Source organism: Periplaneta americana, chromosome 6 (assembly GCF_040183065.1).
Source record: "Periplaneta americana isolate PAMFEO1 chromosome 6, P.americana_PAMFEO1_priV1, whole genome shotgun sequence".
In the NCBI taxonomy this organism is placed as follows: domain Eukaryota; kingdom Metazoa; phylum Arthropoda; class Insecta; order Blattodea; family Blattidae; genus Periplaneta; species Periplaneta americana.
Window position 1 is genome coordinate 94,984,493 of NC_091122.1, and position 26,332 is coordinate 95,010,824.

General features: G+C 36.6%; 2 protein-coding genes across 6 annotated transcripts in view; one reads left to right on the top strand and one right to left on the bottom strand.

Moving 5' to 3' along the window:
- The window catches only part of LOC138701511 (U11/U12 small nuclear ribonucleoprotein 35 kDa protein-like), a 116,080-nt gene extending 106,492 nt beyond the window's left edge, over positions 1-9,588 (bottom strand). The window contains exon 1 of the mRNA XM_069828479.1: positions 9,435-9,588. The gene's annotated coding sequence lies outside the window, so the exon portion shown is untranslated. The remainder of the gene's footprint in view (positions 1-9,434) is intronic.
- The window catches only part of f (espin protein forked), a 415,448-nt gene that overhangs the window by 99,004 nt on the left and 290,112 nt on the right, over positions 1-26,332 (top strand). The window lies entirely within an intron of this gene.

A 26,332-nucleotide genomic window follows, 5' to 3' on the forward strand; every position in this document is an offset into this window, starting at 1 on the left:
TGAAAAGACTAGGGGACAGTGGGCAGACCTGCCACACTCCTTAATTTATGAGGATGGACTTAGAACTTACCACATTGTCTTTGTTAATGGTAATACTAATATTATCATAAAACCAGGATATCCACTATTTTCCAGTGTAGACCATAATTTACTTCTAAATACTTTATCAAATGCTTTAAGAAAATCAATAAATAAAATATGAGTTTCCAAATTGAACTCTCTTCTTTTCTTAATAATTTGTTTTACTATAAACACAGTCTGCACATGAATGGTCCCTTCTAAAACCATGCTGCTCTTTCTGAAGTAACGCTTTTGAAATGACGTTTTAAGTTGAATTGAGAAGACTTATGCCTCTTTAATTATTACAGTCCTGTCTCTATCCTTCCTTAAATATGGGGATTACTATAGTATCTTTTCATTCTTCCATTCTTCTGGAATTTTCCCTGCATCCAACACATTGTATTATATTCAATATGTTCAATAATAATCTAAGTTTCAATTTTGTTGATAAATATTTCAATAATTCCAAATTTATCTCATTTGGTCCTGATATCTTACGATTTTTGCCACTGTTTAAAGCTTCAGTAAATTCTTCCCACGTTAAAGGCTCTAAGTGTTCAGTATCTCCTTTTTTGCCTTGTACTATAAATTCATTATTACTGCACCATAATTTTTTATAGTAATCGAGCCAAGTTTCTTCAGATATGTTGTTTATTTGCGCTGTATCCTTTTCTTCTTTATTCAAGAATTTCATGACCTTATATGAAGGGTTCAGAACCATAGTGGGGCATGCGCCATTTACTAAAACCGTAGAAAGCAAGAGTTAAAATGAAGTAATTACCATAATTCAATGGAAACATATAGCAAGTAATATAAAGTATACACATTAAAACTAAATGATATGTCAATCTTCATTAAACTATGGTATTCACTAACTTTAACCCTTGCTTTCTCCGTTTTTAATAAATGGCGCTTCGCCCACTATGGCTCTGAACCCTTCATATGCATTCTTTTCTGCACCATGTACGTATATCGTATTGAATATTACTAATATACTGTATTTATCCTAGCTTTCTTGCTTAAATTTTGTAACTTCCCTTTTCGCGATAGCTCATCTTCTATTGTATTCTGTTTTATCTACTCTATCTCCAGATTTAAAATTTTTAAATTATGGTTTATTTAACGACGCTCTCCAGAATTAACGTACTTTAGATAAGCTTCCTTTTTTTTTATCTTTTATAACATTCGCTATATGTTCATTCCATATTCTTAATCCACTTTTTTTTTTTTACTTTAGGTCGTTTTCCAAGTATTCAGCTGTTTTTTTATTCTTCCCTTCAAGTCCTGCCACTCAACATTTATATCAAGACTTGGGGCTCGGCTATCTAAATATGTGTCAAGACGTTGACAGAATAATCTCCTTATACTATCATCCTCTAGCAGGTTATTTTATAGCGTTGCTTATACGTTAACTGTTTTTAGTGTTAGGAAGTTTGACTGTTTTTTGGATAGTTTTATGTCTGATATTAAGACGAAATGGTCTGAACTAATGTCATAACTACGATATACAGTAAGGCCCAAAAGTCTTGTCAACCCCTCCTCTCCCCCTTGTTTGTATTGTTGATGTCCCTCCATTTTGAACATGTCATAGCAGATGTGTGACAATGGTTGGTACTTCATGTTCCAGCTTGTTTAGTGATCCAGAACATCAGTATGCGCACCATTATTGTCGCGGCACAAAATGATGCGGCGCCATGTCCTGTGTGAAATTTTCCGCAGCAAAGACGATGTGATTTCCCTTTGGGAATAATTAAGCAGCATGTCTCGAAACATCGATACCAGACAATTGAAGATTTGAAGCAAGCTGTTAGGGAGGCAATGAGGAAAATCACACCCTCTTTGCTGCGGAAAATTTCACACAGGACATGGCGCCGCATCATTTTGTGCCGCGACAACGATGGTGCCATACTGATGTTCTGGATCACTAAACAAGATGGAACGTAAAGTATCAACCATTGTCACACATCTGCTATGATATGTTAAAAATGGATGCACAGCAACATACAAACTGTAACTTGTGATGCTAATTTCTTATTAATAATTAATTAGTATGTAGTCTATTATATATTTATTTTCTCTTTCAGCCTGAGTAAATTTATGAATATTCTTATGTTTAAAAAATAAATTTCTTATTTTCAATTCATTGAAGACTAAACAATCTTTCCATTTTCATTTAAAGTCCCTTCTCATTTATACCAGCTTCTCCGTCTACTGGTTTATTTCCAATTCTTGCATTAATGTCTCTTCTATTATCAAATAATTGTTTTTATTTAGTGAATCTATATGTTTTTGTAGAATTATAAAATTTAGTAGGTTTCTCCTTCCTTCCTTGTTCTTGCGCATTAAGTTCAATAACTGTTACATAATCTCTTGCAATTTTAAAACATATTAATTATTCTATCACTAATAAAATTGTAACTATGAATTCTATTTCTGAACTTCTCATGCATTGAAATTGTAACTTCTGAAACTGCTCGACAATTTTGAGGTACTCCACTATAAAATAGTATGTAACCTGGTAGATTCTTGGTTCCATTCATATATAAAAGCTATATCGGCCCACATTTTCTAAGTTCTTCAATCAATTCTACTTCTTTATTGGCCGAAGCTCTTACGTTCCAGTCGGCTATGCGAAACTCTTTTGAAATCCATGTCTCTTTGTCCTTTTTCATTGCAGATGTCGTCATCGTGGAATCAGTCCGGCTATAATTTCTCTGAGCTTTATGAGTAGTAGTGTTTTATGTGAACGGGTAACCAGCCCAATGCGTAACCCCCACCCTGGAGGACCAGGTTAGGTTTTGGAGTTCCTTCTCCTAGGTAGGTTGCCATCCAAGGTTAAAGAGGACTGTCTCCCCCGAGCTTCCAGTTTTATGGCGCTGGATACTCGCCATTCACACCTTCACCTTCAGTTAAAGCAGCTCCGCCATGAGCAGGCAGGTGATAGGAATTTAGTGAAGAGAGGTTTTATGAGACGCCATGTTAATGGAACATTTGATAGGTTATAGGCATTCTCCACTCTTTCGGAGCCAAGTAATTTATCGCCGCTTGAAATCTATCGCTTTTGGCAGGGTTTGAATCTGGGGACCTCCGATCCAAAAAGAAGATAGAGGACGGCTCGAATACTAAGATTTCATGAGTTGTAATAATCTGTGGTGTTGGCTACTCGATTGGCCTTCATATCAAGTGCCTGTGTATCTAATAATTACTTTTAAAAGCCCAACATCAGGTCCATTTACAAAAGTCTTCAATTTTTATGTGACAGGCCTTGTGCTTCTAAGGATGTCCCAAAATTCACGCACAAAGAATTCATAATGTGAATTCTAGTTGAAGATGGAGACGAAAATGCTAGTAACAAAATTTCGACTGAAGAATTTTTAATTGCAAAATGTGGCAATACTGTCTTTTGCAGATATGTACTACCCCTGCGATCTTAACTCTACCTATCCGTACGTGCTTTAAAACTAAATTTCCATGATTCAAATCACATTTTTCGTTTTAACTTCTTTTTACATTTTAATTACATTTCTCTAATGAACGAGTTATTTCCGTGTTGCATTACCTTCCTACATAACTTCGTAATAAAATATTGTTTATCAGTTTCTTGTCATTTTTGTGCTTGTTAATTATAATGATAAACAAAGTAAAATTACTTTACAGTAGTCTCCTAAGTCATTCTACGTTGTACAGTGTTGTCACTTCGTGCAATTAAAAATTATTCGGATGAAATTTTGTTACTAACACTTTCGTCTCCATTTTCGTCCACGATTCACACTATATAGCCTGTGAGCTCGAATATCAGGACACACTATATAATCGACATGTGTTAGAAACTACACTTCTAACCCTAAAAGTTATCACTTGCTTAATTAGAATATATTTTCAGCCGTTCGCAACCTCCCTTTCTAATATTTTAACTTCTTGTTTTAATTTTAATTACATTTCTCTAATGAACGAGTCATTTCCGTGTTGCATTATATTTCTTCATAACTTTGTAATAAAATATTGTTTAGCATTTTCTTGTCATTTTTGTGCTTGTTAGTTATAATGATAAACAAGTAAAATTATATTACAATAGTCTTCTAATACATTATACGTTGCACAATGTTGTCACATCGTGCAATTAAAAATTATTCGGATGAAATTTTGTAACTAACACTTTCGTCTCCATTTTCGTCCAGGATTCACACTATATAGTCTGTGCAGGAATATAAGGACACACCCTATAACCGACATGTGTTAGAATCTACGTTTCTAACCCTAAAAGTTACCACTTGTTTAATTAGAAAATATTTTCAGCCGTTCGTAACCTCCCTTTCTAAGATTTAGAAAAGCTTCAGTGTTGACTTAGTAATTTTTTATTTTCCGTAAAATTTCAATATCGAGTTTCACGGCACTGCACGGGAACCATGTGTGATTGTAGACTGATTTACTAGCATTACTTAATGTCGATTAGTAAGGAAGGCTTTTAAAATCTCGCTTGCCTTCCCCAACTTCAAACTTATGATTGAGGAGGATTTACGGTGGCGGTTAGAAATTCTCTTCATTGCTGTTGTGTGTTATAGCTACAGAACATTAGAGAACACTGCAGCAGAAATTTTGTGATTGTCCAGAACTTTATGTGATAGTAAATAATTTGAGAAACCGTTACTTAATGAAGTGTCTACTTTAATTGCGAGAGCTTGTGTCTTATTTTGGGTGGAGCTAAGTCGTTAAAACATCTTGAATTACGATTTTCCGGTTCCGTTCGGCATGAAGAATCAGACCTAAAGTAAACTCAATTATAAAAATGTTCATTAGGAAAGTCACACTCCGCTTACTTGCATGAAATCAAAGCATTTTGGCTTAATATCTCTCCAGTACTTTAATATCACAGAAAAAAAATATTCGAAACTATAGTTCACAACAAATAGCGTCTGAAGTCCGATGCCGTGATGTGGACATGAATGTCGACTGTTCATTACCTCCACCTCTCGTCGCGTTTTTTTGACATCTCTCGCGCCTGGTGTGTGAACTGGGGGGAAATTAGAGCAGAACTCTGTTGTCGCAACGCCGCGGCTGCCATGCATGGCGACCAAAACCGAAATGTGACAAAAGAAGCGCAAACACGCAACATAAACTTCATACTATGAGGAAGAACTGAAGAAAACCCAAGACGTAACAAAGACAAAGCAAAGACACGCAGCACAAACTTGAGGAGGAGCTGAGGAAAGCCAGGACACGACAAAGGTGAAGCATAATCTTGACATGAGAGGGGACTGAGAAAAACCAAGACAAATACATGCAGTACGACTTTGATATTGAGAGGAAGAGCTGAGGAAAACCAAGGCAGTGCAAACTGAGGAAAACCAAGTCTCTACAAAAGCAAAGCAGTTGTGACACTGTGAGAAGGAACTAAGGAAAACCAAGACGAGAGGATACGTAGCACAAACTTGACGACGTTATGTGAGGGAGCTCAGGTAACCCAAGACATGACAAAGAGGGATCGAAAGTGCAAAGACTTAATGCTGAGATGCTAGGGAAATTCAAAATATGACAACGAACAATAGAAATGCACAAGAAAAAACTCTGCTGTATATAAATGCTAAGGAAAAGAAAAAACGTAACAAAGAACAATGGAATACAAGACACAAACTTGACGCTTTGAAATGAAGTTGCGGAAAACCAAGCTATGACAACAATAAAAAACGCACGATATAAACTTGACGTAAGGTGCAGGAGAAAACCAAGATATGATGAAAAAATCTAGAATATGAGACACAAATCTGATGATTTGGGACAGAGCTGTGGAAATCCAATGTGTGAAAACAATAAAAAACACACGACTCAGACTTGTTGCTGTAAGGTGCTGGGGAAGACTAAGGTACAACATGAAAGCACCCTTTCAGGTGGTGGAAAAAACTAACATATGACGAGAAACAATTGAGAAAAAAACTAATTTATGACGAGAAACAATCGAGAAGATGCAACACAGACTAGACGCTTTGAGGTTGTGGGGGGAACTAACATATGACGAGAAACAATCGACAAGACGCAACAAATACTTGACGTTTTAAGGTGGTGGGGAAAACTAACCTATGACGAAAAACAATCGAGAAGACGCAACAAATACTTGACGTTTTAAGGTGGTGGGGAAAACTAACAAATGACGAGAAACAATCGAGAAGACGCAACAAATACTTGACGTTTTAAGCTGATGGGGAAAACTAACATATGACGAGAAACAATCGAGAAGACGCAACAAATACTTGACGTTTTAAGGTGGTGGGGAAAACTAACATATGACGAAAACAATCGAGAAGACGCAACAAATAGGCCTACTTGACGTTTTAAGGTGGTGGGGAAAACTAACATATGACGAGAAACAATCGAGAAGACGCAACAAATACTTGACGTTTAAAGTGGTGAGGGAAAACTAACATATGACGAAAAACAATCGAGATAACAAATACTTGACGTTTTAAGGAGGTGGGGAAAACTAACAAATGACGAAAAACAATGGAGAGGATGCAACAAAAAATAATTGAGAAGACACAACAAATATTAGACGCGTTAAGATCGTGGGGAAAATTAACATATGACGAGAAATAATTGAGAAGACGCAACAAATATTAGACGCTTTAAGGTCGTGGGGAAAACTAACATATGACGAGGAATAATTGAGAAGACGCAACAAATATTAGACGCTTTAAGGTCGTGGGGAAAACTAATATATGACGAGAAATAATTGAGAAGACGCAACAAATATTAGACGCTTTAAGGTCGTGGGGAAAAGTAACATATGACGAGAAATAATTGAGAAGACGCAACAAATATTAGACGCTTTAAGGTCGTGGGGAAAAGTAACATATGACGAGAAATAATTGAGGAGGCGCAACAAATATTAGACGCTCTAAGGTCGTGGAGAAAACTAACATATGACGAGAAATAATTGAGAAGACGCAATAAATATTATACGCTTTAAGGTCATGGAGAAAACTAACATATGACGAGAAATAATTGAGAAGACGCAACAAATATTAGACGCTTTAAGTTCGTGGGGAAAAGTAACATATGACGAGAAATAATTGAGGAGACGCAACAAATATTAGACGCTCTAAGGTCGTGGAGAAAACTAACATATGACGAGAAATAATTGAGAAGACGCAACAAATATTAGACGCTTTAAGTTCGTGGGGAAAAGTAACATATGACGAGAAGTAATTGCGGAGACGCAACAAATATTAGACGCTCTAAGGTCGTGGAGAAAAGTAACATATGACGAGAAATAATTGAGAAGACGCAACAAATATTAGACGCTTTAAGTTCGTAGGGAAAAGTAACATATGACGAGAAGTAATTGAGGAGACGCAACAAATATTAGACGCTCTAAGGTCGTGGAGAAAACTAACATATGACGAGAAATAATTGAGAAGACGCAACAAATATTATACGCTTTAAGGTCGTGGGGAAAACTAACATATAACGAGAAATAATTGAGAAGACGCAACAAATATTAGACGCTTTAAGTTCGTGGGGAAAACTAACATATGACGAGAAATAATTGAGGAGACGCAACAAATATTAGACGCTCTAAGGTCGTGGAGAAAACTAACATATGTCGAGAAATAATTGAGAAGATGCACTAAATATTATACGCTTTAAGGTCGTGGGGAAAACTAACATATGACGAGAAATAATTGAGAAGACGCAACAAATATTAGACGCTTTAAGGTCGTGGGGAAAACTAACATATGACGAGAAATAATTGAGAAGACGCAACAAATATTAGACGCTTTAAGGTCGTGGGGAAAGCTAACATATGACGAGAAATAATTGAGAAGACGCAACAAATATTAGACGCTTTAAGGTCGTGGGGAAAACTAACATATGACGAGAAATAATTGAGGAGTCGCAACAAATATTAGACGCTTTGAGGTCGTGGGGAAAACTAACATACGACGAGAAATAATTGAGGAGTCGCAACAAATATTAGACGCTCTAAGGTCGTGGGGAAAACTAATATATGACGAGAAATAATTGAGGAGTCGCAACAAATATTAGACGCTCTAAGGTCGTGGGGAAAACTAATATATGACGAGAAATAATTGAGGAGTCGCAACAAATATTAGACGCTTTGAGGTTGTGGGGAAAACTAACATATGACGAGAAATAATTGAGGAGTCGCAACAAATATTAGACGCTCTAAGGTCGTGGGGAAAACTAACATGACAAGAAATATTCCAGAAGACGCAACACAGACTTGACGCTGTGTAGTGCTTGGGAGAACCGAGATATCATCAAGGAAATAATCGAGAAGACGCAACAGAGACGTGGAGCTATAGGAAGGTGCTGGAGAAAATCAAGATGAACCAACATGTTGTTCGGGCGGTACCGCATTTGACTGTTGATTCCATGCAGCGCTTGGGGGTGATTTCAATTCCCGCTTGAAGTGTTTATCCGGTTGGCTTTTCTTGGCTGCTTTTGCCAAGTGTAAGACGAAAGTAAAGTATTTTCACGAGTTTGCCCTCTCATCTTGCCAAATATTATATTACTTTTCTTAATTCCATCGATTTTAAATAACTTAGTAGTTGATACATCATTGTTAAATAATACACTAAAACTAAGATGGGACAAAAATAACGAAATGACTCATCACACACTTGACGCTGTGAGCGGATGCTGGAAGAATTCAAGATGAGATAAAGAGCAACTCTGAAAATGTAAGAGAGTCACCGCTGTGGGAAGGAACGGAAGAAAATCGATTTGTGGCAAAAAAGGGCAATATTGCGAGAGACAGACCTCTTGCTATGAGGAAATGCTAAGGAAACCCGATATGTGACATAGAAGAATCGAACAGATGTAACACAAACTTGAAGTTGTGGGAGGGGGGTGAGGAAAACCAAGGTGAGACGGAAAACATTTCCACAATAAACTCAGGGTTGCTGATGTGGGACGGAGCTGAAAAAAAAAATGGAAAATGTGGCTACAAAAACTTGACGCTATGGAATGGAGTTAAGAAAAACCAAACTGCGACAGAACAACTCAGGAAAAAACGTTACACAGAACTAATGATGTAGGTGGGAACTGAAGAAAATTAAAATTTGGCAAAGAGGAAACAAGTTTAAGAGGAACGGACTTATGTTATGTGTGGATGCTGGGGAACCAATATGTGACAAAGAACAATCGAGAAAACCTAACGCAGACTTCATGCTACTATGCCTCCTGTGTATTTCGCTTCCGAATAGGAAAATGAAAGAACTAGTTCTCAAAAACAATAAAACTAGCATTATTGATGTCTTTAACGTATGCACTTCATTATCAGGTCTTGTATAGTATGGAGACTTCAATGCCAGTGTAGTAATGAAGCTGTACGGGAATGAATGGCTTAATCTTACCTCACAACTACTTTGTCATTGTCGCGGATGTGCTGCTTCCTTTGTGCAGCGACGTGTGAAGAACGGCAGGATCCGGCCGGGAAACGAATCGAGAGTCGAGATGTGTTGACCCGTGTGCAGTTACTCGTGCACAAGGCAAACAGGTTGGCTCCACTTGCGGCCAAAGGCACAGTAGAGTGAGCCACATTGTGCAAGAACACAAACCTGAGAGTTACTGAACTCACAAGAAACCCCTTGAGTGCGAGGTCGCAAGTTCAATCTCTAGTAAGGCTCATTTGAAAGTGTTGTGTTAACAATTATGACAGGAAAGATATTAGCTAGAATAACTCTTCTCGGATTCTCAGCCTGAAGAAGATGGCAGAGCTAGCCGTCTAAAGCTTGGAAGCTAATCTCCAACTCACCTGGCTGAGAACCCGGGAAGAGTTATTCTACATCAAACGCCGGGAAAGCCTCAAGTCATACAAGATATTAGCTGCTAATGACCCACCATGTGCATCAGGAGGGCGAGAGAAAATGAGTGTCCGGGAGGTGTAGAAATCACCCCTCACAAAATGGACATCATCGATATCCAAGAAATGTTCAAAACAAACCATTCACTTGCACCATGAACACCGAATGAAAAATGACGCGCCACAGTGATAACAAAGGTTCACACCCACTATCAAGATCGAAGACGAACTTCTTGGGCGTTATAAACCGTTCAGAACGTTCAGCTAGGTATTCACACTTAAAGAATGCATATAGAATCGTATTGGTATAACGTGATGTGACGAGAACTGATGGAATGTGATGGCATGCAACCGAATGCGAAACAGTCTGTCGTGGAGTTTATCGTAAAACTGACTATCCTTTAAGGCAGCTGTCATCAGAACACTGCACTCTCGGGCTAGCGTCTCTTACCTGCGGACAAAGCACTGCCCTAGCGTGCCTTCGTCGCTGCTGGCGGGCATGCTGTCTCTCTATCCCTTGTGCACGACGGAGCATATTTCCTTACCCTCCATGCCCTCTACCCATTTCAGCGAGTACTGACAATCACTGCTTTAAGGTGTAGCTGCAGATGGTGCGATAATATATTTCATAGGCACTGAAAAAAAAAAAAAACAAAAAACAAAATCCAAAGGCTGAATTTGTCCATTGATTCCAGGTGGGATGAATTGCAATGTCACGCACTTTTCATGAGAGATAGTTTGCTCTAGAGGAGTATGATTTTTATACTTCCATCTAGCGGTCGTTACCAAAAAATTCATTTTCGACAGTGCAGATCCTAGTGGTTGTTCTCTCTTATATGTTACCATTTTATAACACGGGAATGGCCAATCTGATATATATATATATATATATATATATATATATATATATATATATATATATATGATGATGATGACGATGATGATGATGATGATGATGATGATGAGGGATATTACTGGCGCGAAACAACTTGAGTAGCTTAAAAGCACCGATAAGGAATAAAGAACAAATCCGTTTACTTTGTACACCTCAGCGGGCCGTTACGGTTTTCTGCTGTATGTTTGAATTCCGTGCACTATATTAAGATTTACTTGCTCAAAACTATTCGTAGCGGAACATCATTCATAGTATTCTGTTGAATGGCAGGTCCTTCACTGCAGACCCAGTATTCTCCAATCTTCCTCTCTTCGTCTCCGCATACGATACAAATAATATTTCACCAAAATTCATCCTCAGTTCGCTAAGCCATCTAACGGTTTATCGCCACAGGACCTGGATTTGGTCTCTGTTATTGTCTGTGATATTTCTAGTAAACAGAAAAGCTGTAAAGGTAGATTATTCCAGAAAACATCAGCTTCCCTTGTCATTATCCTGTTATCGTTGCTCAATTATTGCCATTTCTCGTAGACTATTTACACAATCCGAAATTTGAATAGCTTCAGTGGTCCACCGCTGTGGAGTAACGGTTAGCATGTCTGGCCGTGAAACGGATTGGCCCGGGTTCAAATCCTGGTTGGGACAATTTACTTGGTTGAAGTTTTTTCCGAAGTTTTCCCCTTACCCATTATGAGCAAAGGCTGGGTAATTTTGGGCGCTGGACTCTGGACTCATTTCGCTGTCATTATCACCATCTCATTCAGATGCTAGATAACCATAGCAGTTAATAAAGCGTCGTAAAATAAACCAATAAATATAGCTGTAGCATTAGGCCTATCCGAACGACTGGAGTGTAGGCTTTCTACATCGGATGCCGAATTCAAATCCATCATCCTTGTCATCAGTGCAGCACCAGAGGAAAACTGCCATTCGACAGCAAATTATGAATGAATGTTCCGCTACGCATAGATTTTTAGCAAGTAATTCTTAATATAGTGCATGGGATTCAAACATACGGCAGAAAACCCCATCGCTTTCCGAGTATATCATGTCTGTTCAGAAAACAAATACAGGCGCAGAGTACAATTCGTGGGTTTTACTCAGTACTAAGCCGACAGTAGAATTCTGCTGACACTTTGCATTGTCAATCACGGTTAATGTGTTGTCTCAACGTATTAAGAAATACTTATTTTTGACCATAGAAATATATAGAGAGAGGCACCGAAAAGTTACCGCACTATGCAGAGGACGTATTCGTTGAGCGCACGTTATTACGTAATGTTGCATTACTACACTTGTTACTGAACATTATTTTGTATTATTTGTAACTACACTGGTCAACTAAACACTTCATGCGCTCCCCGCTGTCAAAGCACTCCATCTCCACCACTCGGAAATTTTAGATGTGGTAACTTTTCGCTGCCTCTCTCTGTAGTATAGCTACACAGTAGACAATTCACTAATCGAGATCGATGATGCAGAGTGCCAGCAGAATTCTGCATATCTACGCAATGTATCCTGCGTCAGACTTAAAGGAAACAACTAACAGACAAAAACCAACGCGTCGCCCGTCAAAAATCAACCCAGGCAGTGGTTCGATAAGAATGCCGATAATTTAGGTTTGACTCGCTCAGTATGTTTACCTTGACTGTTAAAATTTGTTTTTCCTCCGCAATTTATCGTTCATCCAATCATAGTCTTTCAGATTTCACTGTTTCATGTTGATGTCAGTAGGCCTATCACTGTTTCAATCGGCCTTCCGCCTTCCCTTCTATATATCCTCTCCTGGTGGGCTCCACTGTATAATCCTTTTTTGCCAATCTGTTGCCTGTATCCTTAATAATAATAATAATAATAATAATAATAATAATAATAATAATAATAATAATATCTCTTCGGATTGTTGACTAATTGACTAAACAGTAACAAGTAATAATAATAATAATAATAATAATAATAATAATAATAATAACCCACTGCTGTGCTGTAACGATCAACACATCTGACCCGTGAAGCGACGGGGCCCGGGTTCAAATCCTGGTTGGGGTTTTCTCTCAACCCATCAAAATCAAGTGCTGGATAACTTTCGGCGCTGAACACTGGACTCATTTCGCTGGGATTATCACCTTCATCTCATTCAGATGTTAGATAACCATAGCAGTTGATGAAGCGGCGTAAAATAACCAATTAAAATAATATCTTTCTAGTTAAAGTTAATCTAAAGTACTATGAATCCCTTTAACATTTCAAATTGATATTTTGATACCCTACTCGTTTTTAATAGGCATTGTGTTCCGATACTTCAGATTTTATTAATTCATTTTTTATTCTGTATAATACCGTCTTAATGACGGTCACGTAGCCTACGTTTATATGCTTAATAAATTAGTTACAGTGGACAAACGTTTTCGCTCATTTTAAAGAGCATCTTCAGGACCATCAAAGTGAATAAATACTTGAACACTATTATGTGCTAAAATGTGGCTAACTTCAGTAAATGTAGAATATTAAAATGATAATGCAAGTACAAGACGCTTATAATATAAAAGGTTAAAAACCGTGTAAAATTGTAACATTATAAAAAGTATTGTAAGTCTATAGAGTTTTAAAACAGGATATGTTACAAGTAAGCCAACAAATTTAATATTTATATAGTCTTAAAATGATCAGCCACATTTTAACATATAAAAGTGTTCAAGTATTTATTCAATTTGACGGACCTGAAGATGCTCTTTAAAATGAGAGAAAACGTTTGTGTAGTGTAATTTAATTTTATTTAATTTATTTAATTAGGTAGCTAGCTAGTGAGTATAAATTAAAATTATAAAAGAAAAATGTTTCCAGGCTCGTGTACGGTGTGATCTTAGCCAATAATATAACATAAAATTCACAAGGACAATTTATTAAATACAGTAATAACTTAATTCAAACCAATAAATAACACACAAGAGCAAAAAAAAAAAGAAGAAAACACATTTAATATACCGTAAATTGACAATCAGGCAGAAGTCTGTGATATTCAATAAAAACATGAATATAGTCGACATAAATAAAAGGTAAAAATATACACACATTTGTTAATATTATATATCATGAATAATTTTATGAATTTCTTTTTTGAAAGGTTCAATTTTAAAATATTTTAAATTTGGAAAATGATTTGTAATTTTATTATAAATTCTTGGGCCGAAACTAGCACCATGTTTAAGAGCTGCACTTGTATGACATTTAGGCTCAATTAATGGGAAAGTAGACTTTTGTCTTCGAGTACGATATTCATGTCGATTAGATTTATACTTTATTCAAATTATTCAGATTAGATTTATGTTTTATAGTATTAAACATGTAAACATAGGTACTTGTTAAGTTAATGACGGAACTTTACAGAATAAAAATAAATCCTTAATCGTAGTCCGATTTCTTTTCAGAGTTCATCAATTTTAGTGTCCGATAGATTATCTTAGCTAGACTTAAATGGAAGCTGAAGAAATGAGGTTCTTAGGACCTATACTGGGCTCTATTAGATTACAGTCAGAAAGACACAAATACCCGGGAAATACAAAAAATTAAATTACGCCAACAAAACTGGAAATGCTACTAAGAGAATGAGTGCAGAAAGATATCCACAAACAAGCTTTCTCATACCAGCCTGTAGCATGAAGAGATTCAGGGCGACCGTGAAATAAATGGAAAGACCAAGAGCAAGTTGAGAGCAGCAGAGGAGCAGGACCTGGTGGACTTGATTCAGAATCGATCATGATGATGATTATAATCTAATATTTGAGACTTTCATGGTGACTAAGTTGTGAGGAAGAGTTTAAGGCTTGAAACCGTGTGAGATGTAATATCCCCAACTGTTTGGAAATTCTTACGAATTACCGTCTTCTTGGTCACAGTCAAGTGTAACGGCCCCAACATAGTAGGCGGTCCTACCAACTTTAATGTGCTTATATCCTAGGTTTGGAACCTATAAGTTTTCCGAAATATCAGAGAAATGCAAATCTCTTACGATTACAAAACCGAAAATCTTCACAAAGAAGAAATTTGGCGGACGTTGAACTAATTATAGGGCATTTGGTCAGCTGAGTAGGAATCACGTTGCATAAGCACATAAGAACTAAATTTGCAGAGACGTAGGCGAAATGGGCGATCGATGTCGGAGAGTCTGAAGGAAACTGCCGGTTAGCGGAAAGGGAAAACGTCGACAGCGGCAGCTTTGTTTGTTTTGGGTGAGAGACGTAAGAAAGCCGATTGAAGGTCACCAACTTTCCTGCGAACTGCCGCCGCCGCGGGGCGAGAAATCGAGATGAAAGTGGCCCAGAAGTGGGGCAGCTCTCTCGTACATCTCCGCGTGTGAAATTTCCAGCTAGCAGCATCTCTGTCGGGGCTTTCTTTCCGTTTGCAGTTTGACTTTTTTTTCATGAAAATTCGAACCTGCAGTAACTCCTCTAGAGGCGTTTCGCTGCCCTTGAAGTACTTCTTCTAATCGGATTTGACATATTCCTCTTATTGTTAGTCTCTATTTTTTAAGTAGGTTATTTTACGACTCTGTATCAACAACTTAGGTTATTTAGCGTCTGAATGAGATGAATGTGATAATGCCGGTGAAATGAGTCCGGGGTCCAGCACCGAAAGTTACCCAGCATTTGCTCAAATTGGGTTGAGGGAAAATCCCGGCAAAACCTCAACCAAGTAACTTGCCCCGACCGGGATTCGAACCCGGGTCACCTGGTTTCGCGGCCAGATGCGCTAACCGTTACTCCACAGTTAGTCTCTATTATTCCACATTTCACTATTATTTTGAATCGGGTTTTAACACTTTTCTTTCAGTTATTCAGGTGTTCATGCTCTTGCGGGCTTGTTTTCTCTTATATTTTAATTCAGATGTACACTGGCATTCAAAGGTACCTGATAATTTGTTCGTGTAAGTGTGGCTTCTTTAGTTATTACTTCTATGAACAGATGGCGAAGATATCGGTCAGAGCCGCATTATAACTATAATTCATAATTTAATTAATAATGCAAATCTGACTTTCGGGCATAATATATGTCACTGTAGGTACGTTAACAGAAAGCCACAATTCAAGTCACACATAGTTTATGTGCACTCAAAGTTGGGTTTCTAGCGTTTTGTCAGCCCACTTGAGGTGTGTGGATATAAATGGAAAAGTTGAGATAGTATCGGATGCAGTTCCTGGGTAGCTCATCGGTAGAATGTTGGCGCGCTCAGTCAAAGGTCCCGGGATAGATATCCGGCCCCGGAACAATTTTTACCTTGAAATTATTCAATTGGAGCATATTTGGAATCGAATTTCCGAAATGAGGACGCGATAAGAGAATGGTGGTGCTCATGAAGATGATGATGATGATGTTTGTATGTAGTAGAGTTTTTTCTCCGCACTCAAAACAAGTTTGCAGTAGGTTAAAGCGCATTCATTTCATTCTTCAATGAACCTGCTCGCACATCTCTGAATAGACGACCTTCAAATATTCGCGGAGAAATTAGCTAACGCCTTCACCTTAGTTTACGCAACTGAGGTCAAGTTACGTTTGATAGCTTTGCGTAGGCTCAAAGAGGCTCCAGAATCCATGTCATAGCAACGTGTTTTTCAAGATAGGAATTCACTGTGACTATTTGAAAGCGGAAAGAAATGAACTAAGAAATATTTTGGGCTAGAATAAGACTGTTTCTCTAATTGTTTTGCTCCGGACATTTTTTGTTTGTTGTAAATACATATTAGGCCCATGAATTCGTCATTTGCGCCCACATCATTTCTGTAAGGAAACAAAACATTTTGGATAATTTAGAGTATTGAACACTGATTTTTAATACTATATGTTTCCTTTGAGAATTAAGAAAATAAATTCCTTTTCGAGACATTAGTTGTTTCCTTACCTATTTCAAATCAGTATGGAATATGTGGTGGTTCAGTAGCAATACTTTAATTTGTTATGTCTAAAGATAAGACTTAATGTTTGGCATTAAACAAATATGTTAGCAAAATACGGTATAGAAAAACCTTGAGAATTTGTCTTTACCAGAACTTGACATATCTACGTATCATCTTTTGTTACATTGTCTGTGGACATATCAGCTTTTGGCAAATAACTACAAACATAATTCTGCAAGACTATTTTTGTGTATTTTATTGATCTACCTAAGGTCTTCGATGGGTTCAGATCAGATGTTATAGGCATATTAAAATAATAGAATGTGTCACAGAATATTAGAAGTTTTACAGTAGAAATTAGACACAAACAAGAATATACACATTTAATAAAAGTGATTAATGAAATAATAAGAAGCCTTTTGAGTCCTGTCATATTTTATTTAATATGGACAAGATCACTGACTCGATGAAAGCTCTTACAGGATATAAGTCAGGCCAGACAAATATCATCTTATGCTACACTGATTACGAAGTAACACTATCAGAAGAATAATATGATATTCATTTATTTTACATGAATTTGCTACTACAGCAAACAGATGCAGCATGATTATAATAAAATAAAAATAAAAATTATAACGGAATATAGGCCTAAAGAGTTACTGTGATGTAAATTAAAATTAGAAGGAACTGTAGCAGAACTTCTCACGTCATTTAAATATTTGGGTGTAATTATATAAAGAAATAGGAATTTACATGAAGTCGGAACAATAAGTACTTAATAGTGAAAGAATGTATGACTTTCTACGTGACATAACGTGGTAGAACAAGTATATGCCGAATAGAAAGTAAAGTAAATATTTATAAAATCATTGTTGAAGCTATTATAAAGTATATTACGCAAACTAGATTCACTTATCTGCCAAAATAGTAAACAATAAATTAATAATAATCATAAAATAAAAATTATCCCAAATATCTGGACCTCTCGTACTAAAATTAATTATAGGTAGAAACTAACCAGACTCTCGCCGGTCTGAACTCAGATCATGTAAGATTTTGAAGGTCGAACAGACCTAAACAACGTGAAATTCTACACCCAAATTAAATCTTAATCCAACATCGAGGTCGCAAACCTATTTATCGATAAGAATTCTCAAAAGAGATTACGTTGTTATCTCTAAGACAATTTAATCATAATCAACAAAAATGGATCAACTTCTTATAAATAAATGTAAGCAGCAAAACAGAACTTTCAAGAAGATCAGAAATGAAAACATTGAGAACAATAAATTTAATGGAAAAATTGAATATGATAAAATTCAAAAGTAAGAAAGAGAAAGATGTGTTGAATAAACGCCATTACTATTTGCGTGAAAAGTAGGACTGGAATGATGATGGGACAGGCTGAATAGTAAGTAACACATTAATGAATATTGTAAATGATATGAAGTCCACTTGAAAATATACGGTAAAACATTCGACGGGGCGTCAACTTCATGAATTGATATCCCACGAAGTGAGAATTGACTGAAAAACGACTAGTTACTATAATTAGCCTAATACAAGATGAAGATGGCATGTTGTGCCTTTGCAGACCTATTGCGCTTCACTTTGTCCACCTAATTTATCCGCTAGAAATCTCTACAGTCTTCTGAGATGATTTTTTCTTACCCAATAGCTAGCACGGACTTCACTTTGCGTTATTCATCCAAGCGTCCGTCTCTAGGTGTGATATACAGTAGCTGTAGGTCTTTTTACTCCCGTAGCGTTATTCTCGGTGCAACATCGGAGGATATCTACATAACAGTGCATGATGATGTTTAATGAAGCAATGTAAGGGATTCGGTGGTATCTTGCGAAGTCTACCAATTTTCTCCAATTTCGGGTGTGACCCAGTTACAATTGTATTTATACAACAATTTGTAATGCATTTGAATATGAAATTGGTAACCAATTCCGAATTTTGAAGAATATTTATATATGAGTATTACAATAGTATATTGTAAAATCTTTGTTGATATATGTAATTTTTGCTTGCAATAATAAACTTAAACTTGTCCACTACAAATTCCACTTGATCCTGTCGAGATTCGAACCTAAGTAAAGACATCTGCGGTCTCGATCACCACATGGCATGAGGAACAGTAGGTTAGGAAGCTCATATGGATCTGGCTTCTTTTTCGTGCCGTAAATTTATGATGTAGAACCTTTGGCTTTATTTCGAAGAATTCCATAGGACGGATATTTATCCTCATTTAAAAATGCATTGTACTCGGCGGGATTTGAACCTGTGATCTTTGCATCTTGTCTTAGGCATGGTAAATACTAGGGCATCCGTAATGCCACCTACGAGTAATTACAAATGTTACTTTCCTCTCTCTCTCTTTCATGCTGCATTGTCAAGGTGAAGGTTCAGTATCTCTCATTTGTTTTTTTTTTTTTTTGCGTTACTTTGGAATAGGTGCTTGCTTTAGTTCATCCGTTCTCCTCCTTGCTCTTGTTTCCTTGATATTTTCTTCTATAGGACAATTTTCAGTTCTATTGCAGATCGTCTCAAGTTATTTCCTTTCATTTTCACTTCCCAATTTATGTCTTCATCTCCAATGCGTCTCTGTTGGTTTACTTTTCCGCTGAAATTTTGGGAGCTTTCTTAAATCCCAAATTTCAAATTATTTTTTTTAGTTCATCAGTTAAATACCTGTTCGTTGTAAACACAAGTTTCACTTCCCTAGTTTACTACATAAGAAACGAATGTTGTAATTGGTATTAATTTTGTTTGTTTCTTCGTACCACTTCTCATGATGCAAGTATTTCGCAAATCATACTTGAAATTATCAAGTAGAGAATACTTTTTAATAAACAGTTACTTTTCTCCAGAGGACATCTTTTGCTTTGTCAGTTTGTTTACCATGTGTTTTTCCTTTTATAAACAATAAACGCTACCTTAGTAAATGCAGTAAAAAGCTGCAGAGAATATACTAACACATCCAAAAAGAAAAAAAATAATATAATGGTAATTTTTTACTGAAGATCATTTTCTGTTAGTTGTATTACATTATTATTATTATTATTATTATTATTATTATTATTATTATTATTATTATTATTATTTATGAAAGTTATAATTTATAAAACAGTTATATTACCGGTTGTTCTGTATGGTTGTGAAACTTGGACTCTCACTTTGAGAGAGGAACAGAGATTAAGGGTGTTTGAGAATAAGGTTCTTAGGAAAATATTTGGGGCTAAGAGGGATGGAGTTACAGGAGAATGGAGAAAGTTACACAACGCAGAGCTGCACGCATTGTGTACTTCACCTGACATAATTAGGAACATTAAATCCAGACGTTTGAGATGTGCAGGGCACATATGGGCGAATCCAGAAATGCATATAGAGTGTTAGTTGGGAGACCGGAGTGAAAAATACCTTTGGGGAGGCCGAGACGTAGATGAGAGGTTAATATTAAATTGGATTTGATGGAGGTAGGTTATGATGATAGAGAGCGGATTAATCTTGCACAGGATAGGGACCGATGGCGGTCTTATGTGAGGGGAGCAATGAACCTTTCAGTTCTTAAAAGCCATTTTAAGTAAGTATTATTATTATTATTATTATTATTATTATTATTATTATTATTATTATTATTATTATTATTAGTACTTAGTAGTATTTTATTTAATAACGCTTTGATGCATTCGCAGCTTTATTTCCAACCCGAAGGAAGCCATGCTAAGTGTTTTGCCAACTTAAAAAAAATGACCTCATTCGCCTTGAGCAGGGTTTGAACACACGAACCTCAGATCCAATTTCTTAGCATTGTGAGCGTTAGATTAATGGGAACGTCTGGAAATATTATGCCTATACCTTAGTAAGAAACAGAATACAATGTCAAAAAATGCATGCAGAGAAGAAACTAATAGAGTGCATAATGAATAAGTGAATGAATTATTAATTAATTACTATTAATAATTAATACTTGAACTTGTCATAAAGCCAGTCCAGACTGCCACTCTTTCGGCAATGGAGTAGATATAAAACAGCTAAGAAAGAGGACATTAGCGATTCAACATAATGTAAAATTGAAATTTTCTCTTGTGCCATTACTTCTTTATGGACTCTGCGAATTCTTTCCCTCTTAATTATATGATTACACTGACATTAATTCCTTCCCCTGTCTAGGCCTACTGAGTTTATTTTTGTTACCTGTAGGAAAGGGAAATGCCCCGCCGCGCCGAGTTCTGGGTGCGGTGCCGGTTCTAGGACAGGAAGGCGTGGTCTCCCGCTCGTAGAACCCTAAACTTTATAGCCCGTCTGGTTGTTAAGCAGCTTTCGTTTCTCTGTTTTAAAACAATAAGCTGTGGGAAGAAGTCGCACTTTCTGTGACGCTTTCACACAGCAGGTGAATTCATAAACATAAATTAACGAGGTCGGCGGGCGACCTCAGTGAGGCTTTGCTCTCTGAAATCGAGAATCCATCTGGCAGTTAGCGAGTACTCTACCGCCAGAGAGTGGGTCCGATCCTTCGTGACACCACGGTCTAGTATATACAGTCACGAAGCTTACTACGTAGTAAATATGAATCCATAGATGGTTGCTAACCACTAGGATCGCTACTATCGCCTCATTACAGATAATGCGAAATAGTACCTGCACAGTCTATGTTTCTAGTACCCTCATAAACTCAAGCTTCGTGAGTGTATAGCCTATACTAGACTGTGGTGACACTGTCTGGCCGTAGCTAGGTCAACACTGTAGCTTGCAAACCAAAGCGATGGAATTCGATTTCTAACAAATACTTTGAAATGCTGAGTAGTCAAAGCTGTCGTGGGTTAGATTATTCTGTATTCGACTCTCAGTGGCGACACATTTTAGTACAGTAGAACTCCAATTTAGAGGAATACCTTGCAAACACTAAGTTCGCCCGAGACGATGCACTCGACGTAGCAAGATCCCTGCATTCGTTCAGATGTTATTGTAGCTACAGTAAAGAGGGACTTAAAAAGCTATTAAAACGAACCTGTTCCTTATTAATATGAACCTGTTTATTATTATTATTATTATTATTATTATTATTAGCATGTAGTTAAATATAAAGTACCAAAGTAGTCTATTCATTTTTAAGTGTCATAAGAAAAATTAAATTCCTTTTATAAATAAAATATATAATCTCTTTAAATAGAATAAAACATAAATATATTTCCATAATTTCAACAAAAAATGAATAAATAACAAATATATTTCCATGAATTCACTTATTTCTGACATAATAATTATAAAATTAATTGCATAATAATCTCTGAACATTAATCAGATACCTTACAGTCAACTTAACTATTGGGTGTTAATTTATTCCAGCTTATCTTCATAGTTTCCCTGGATACATCATTCCAAGCATTTGCAATGTTATCAATAGCATATTTTATAGACTATATAGAGTATTTCTTTAAGAACTCACGGACATTTCTTATCATGCACTGAATAAATAGTTTTCGATATCGACGCTTCACAAATTGACTTTCGGTGCTGGACCCCGGACTCATTTCACCGGCATTATCACTTTCATATCATTCAGACGCTAAATAACCTAGATGTTGATACAGCGTTGTAAAATAACCCAATAAAATAAAAAAAATAAATTTACAAATTGAGAAACACGATGTATCTGCACTTCGTTGTTCGGCTTGTATTGAGATCTGGCGAATGCCATGACGTGCTTTAAAATTCCTTAACCACCCATTGCTAGCTGTAAATGTTGTATCAACACCAAGTTTGTTGTTAACTTCACGTTGCTTTCACACGCAGTATTGCACCTGACATAAGAATTCCCTCACTTCTCTTTAGCTTGAACCATTCAAAAATTTCATTCTCTAATTGCTTGTTATCAGGAAGTTTAATAGATTTTCTTTTTTTTTTTTTTACATTACCTCCTTTCTTTTTCAGTTCTTCTGCACTGTTTATCCTGTAAACAACAGATAAGGTTAGAATAGATCGCTTAGCAATTCTGCTTATTTGTTCACTATTTTCTATTGGAGCAATAACCTGCAGTTTTTTTCTTGGCTAAATCTTGTTCTTTATCGTGTATCGAGTACTCGTTGTGTACACGACAGCAGCGTCGCATGAACTGAATCAACTCTGCTTGCAAGTTAAATGCTCCTTCCTCTAAATTGGAGTCCTACTGTACTAAGGAGTTGGCGACTATTGGATTGGATTGTGCCCACTTGTTCTTAAGCCAGTCACAAGGGAACAATCCAAGGTCGTGTAGCTTGAATTTAATGAATATGCATATTTAAGCTAATATCCGTTTGTTAAGGATCGTGGTGGTAGTTGTTCGTTTCGCTTTTTTCTCGTTTACGAATTGATTTGAAAATCGATGCTACTTATGCCGCTCATTGCGCGCACTCGGATCTTCATAGTTCCGCGACACAGTATCACAGCTCTCGCATTAATAATTAGCTACACGACCTGGGACGATTCCCTTGTCAGTATAGGAGAGGTCCCCACCCTATAGTTCACCTATACCGGCAGGATTGCTTGACGTCTAACATACCAGGTGAATGAGCTGGGAAAGTTTGCTGCGATCACTGTAGAACGGCTGAAAGTATAAAATGCCTACCACTGCTGTATAGACTCATTGTGCTACCGTCTTACAAGCAAACATTCTGATGGGGGCAGATAAAAAAAAATAATGTTTTTCTTCCACCGTGTTAATAATGTCACTCGAGCCCAATTACGAGGGCCATAAAAAATAAGTTCGCCAAGGACCGTTAACAGAAAGAAAACCAATTTCATTCGAAAATTTATTCAAACAGACGCAGCAATTGTTGAGCTATTTTTCAACATATTCCCCACCGAAAATGAGACATTTGTCATCTCATGGGATCGGCAGAGAGGTGCAGACGTGTGTCAGGCGCTGGTTCCGATCCCAGGCGGCTGACTTCTACGACACAAGGATACAAAAATTGATCCCATGGTATGACAAATGTCAGTGGGGGACATGTTGACAAATAGCTCAACAATTGATGTATCTGTTTCAATAAATCTTTCCATGCAATTATGCTTTTTCCTATAAACGACCCAGGGAAAATAACTTTCTGGACAGCCTCGTAATTGCGGTCAAATGGCCAAAATTTGTATAGGCACTTCTTTTGACATTATTAACCCTCATCTGGTATCTATGGGTCAATATAGACCCATATTGCTTGATATCGTAATGTACACTTAAAAAGCGATACCAGTTGAGGGTTAACATGGTGGAAGAAAAAAATTTAACATCTTTATCTGCCCCCATGAGAATGTTTGCTTGTTAGCAGCTCCTCAGCATCTCGTACACTGCTCAAGCCAACCAAGAACAGGAGGATGCTAGAAATCGGTCTGCTGCTGATTATACCCATTTCAGGCCAAAAATTTCCCAGCACAGATCCTCTTAATTCTCTGGGAAGAGGACAGTGACACAGAACATGGTCCGCTGTTCCGCTTTCTAACTTAACACACACAACAGTCGGGATTATCAGATAAATCCATTTCATAGAGTTGCTTCTTGAAGGTGTCATAGTGGACAAGAAGATTGCCCGCGTTACAATGTTTAAGCTCTAACACCCGGTTCACATGAGCTAGGCAATTTGCACATTAGATGACGTAAATTTATTAATCTTTGCTTAATTTTCAACTGCAGTATTTCATCATCGCCGCAAAAAACACACTCACACACACACACTGTATACAGGGATATCATTTTATTTTTACTTCAATTTTTATTGTACCTGAGTTTTTTTAATATACTTCACACCCACCCCTTCTAATAATGAAGTTCAATCGTCCTCCACACAGAACCAAGACCGCATATGTAGTCAAAGTCGCCTTACGGTGATAGTAAACAGTACTGAGTAAGTTAGTACGTTCCAGAAATATGGTCGCGTTTTCCAGTGAAGAAAGAGCTTTCAATATTGAATCATATTTTCGCACAGATACCATGCGTCCGTTTGCTTACGTCACATCCCGGTTTCCCCCACTTGCTTCTGCTAGCCCCTCTGTAAAGGCTAGTGATTGGGCTGTCTTAGTCCTTTTCTGAAAACATTTTCTGTTAGGAATTGGACTTCTGCGTAATATTGTAAGGAATTGGACTTCTGCGTAATATTGTACAACTGTTTAAAATAACTTTAATAAAAAGGCCTGGTTAAGTAATTAACTGTCACGTGATTTCCTCTCTTTCTACGATCCTGCGACAAAACCACTTGAACGGACAGTAGACAGCAATATGAGTAATTTTATCTTTTCGGATCGGACAGAAGTGAAGATTGAATTTACAGTACATAAGGTACTCTTTTATAGAGTAGGTACAGAATTATTTCAACATGAGTTACTGGTACGAAGGACGAAATTGGAAATTGGAATTAGGTACATTAGTCTAAAGTGAGATAATATGCACAAAAGAACTGAAGCTTCTATCGAAATAAAACGGCCACCATTTTCAAAAAAGTGTTTAAATATCCATATTATAATTATTTTTCAATTTAAATTCACTCTCTATATTGCACGCTATTGTGCTGTAGACTGTATAATATACAGTGCACTATGAATACGTCCGAATGGATAGCTCAGTTCGTGAGTAAAAGCACTTATTGTTAATACTGTACTGTATTTTGATTAAAGAAAACTTAATGAAAATTATCAAATTCAAAATCGCGATATTTCCTAGTTTACGTAAAGTGATTTGTTTGTATTTTACGCCAGTATCATCAAACTCCAGTCGTGGAAGGTGGTAGCAAACATTGTTTCCGTTTCTCAACCGTTAATCCAAAGGTATAGCCAGGTTAATATAAATGTTAGTAAAAATAAAATGATGTCCACATACATACATACATACATACATACATACATACATACATACATACATACATACATACATGCAGGTGTTAAGAAAAGGGCCTAATATTTTGAGAGAACAATAAAAATATCTATTGAATATGTCTTAAAATGAATATGTTTGGAAAAAAAAAAAGGACTGTTAAATTGATATTGTAACAGCAGCATATCTTTAAATGTGAGTTCCTTGCTCGTTTCGTTTCGGATATACTGTAACTTATTGTCAAATCTGCGTGTTTACTCTTCTATTTACTGCATTGGGATAAGAAACGAGCCAAGAACTCTCATTAGAAAATATATACAAATTATTTCACAGACCTTGTTTCTTCAAAGGTATTAATTTTAGGACCCATGTTTACTAGACTTCTTTTTTCTTGTTTCGATGAATACTACCGCCTCTCAAAATATTAAATCCTTTTTTCTTAAATCATGCTATTGTTACAGTACCAATTTCACAGTCCTTGTTTCTTCAAAGATATTAGTTTTATGAACCGTGTTTATTAGATTATTTCCTTGTTTTGTGAATACCAAAATATTCTACCCTTTTTCCTTAATACCAGGTATATTAGCTCCGTGGTAGAGCGTGGAGTTGTTCACTGCTGATATTTATTGCCAACAACTCTGTCGTCTTGAGTCCGCAATTCAAAGAAAACGACCGAACAATTAAAAGTTCTGTGAGAATATGATCGTAACTGACTCAAATATTGATTAACTTGCAATTAATATGCATAGTGAGGAAGGATGTTATCTCAAGGACCCTTTTCTCTGTTATAAGATTTGTATATTCTCCAGTTTCG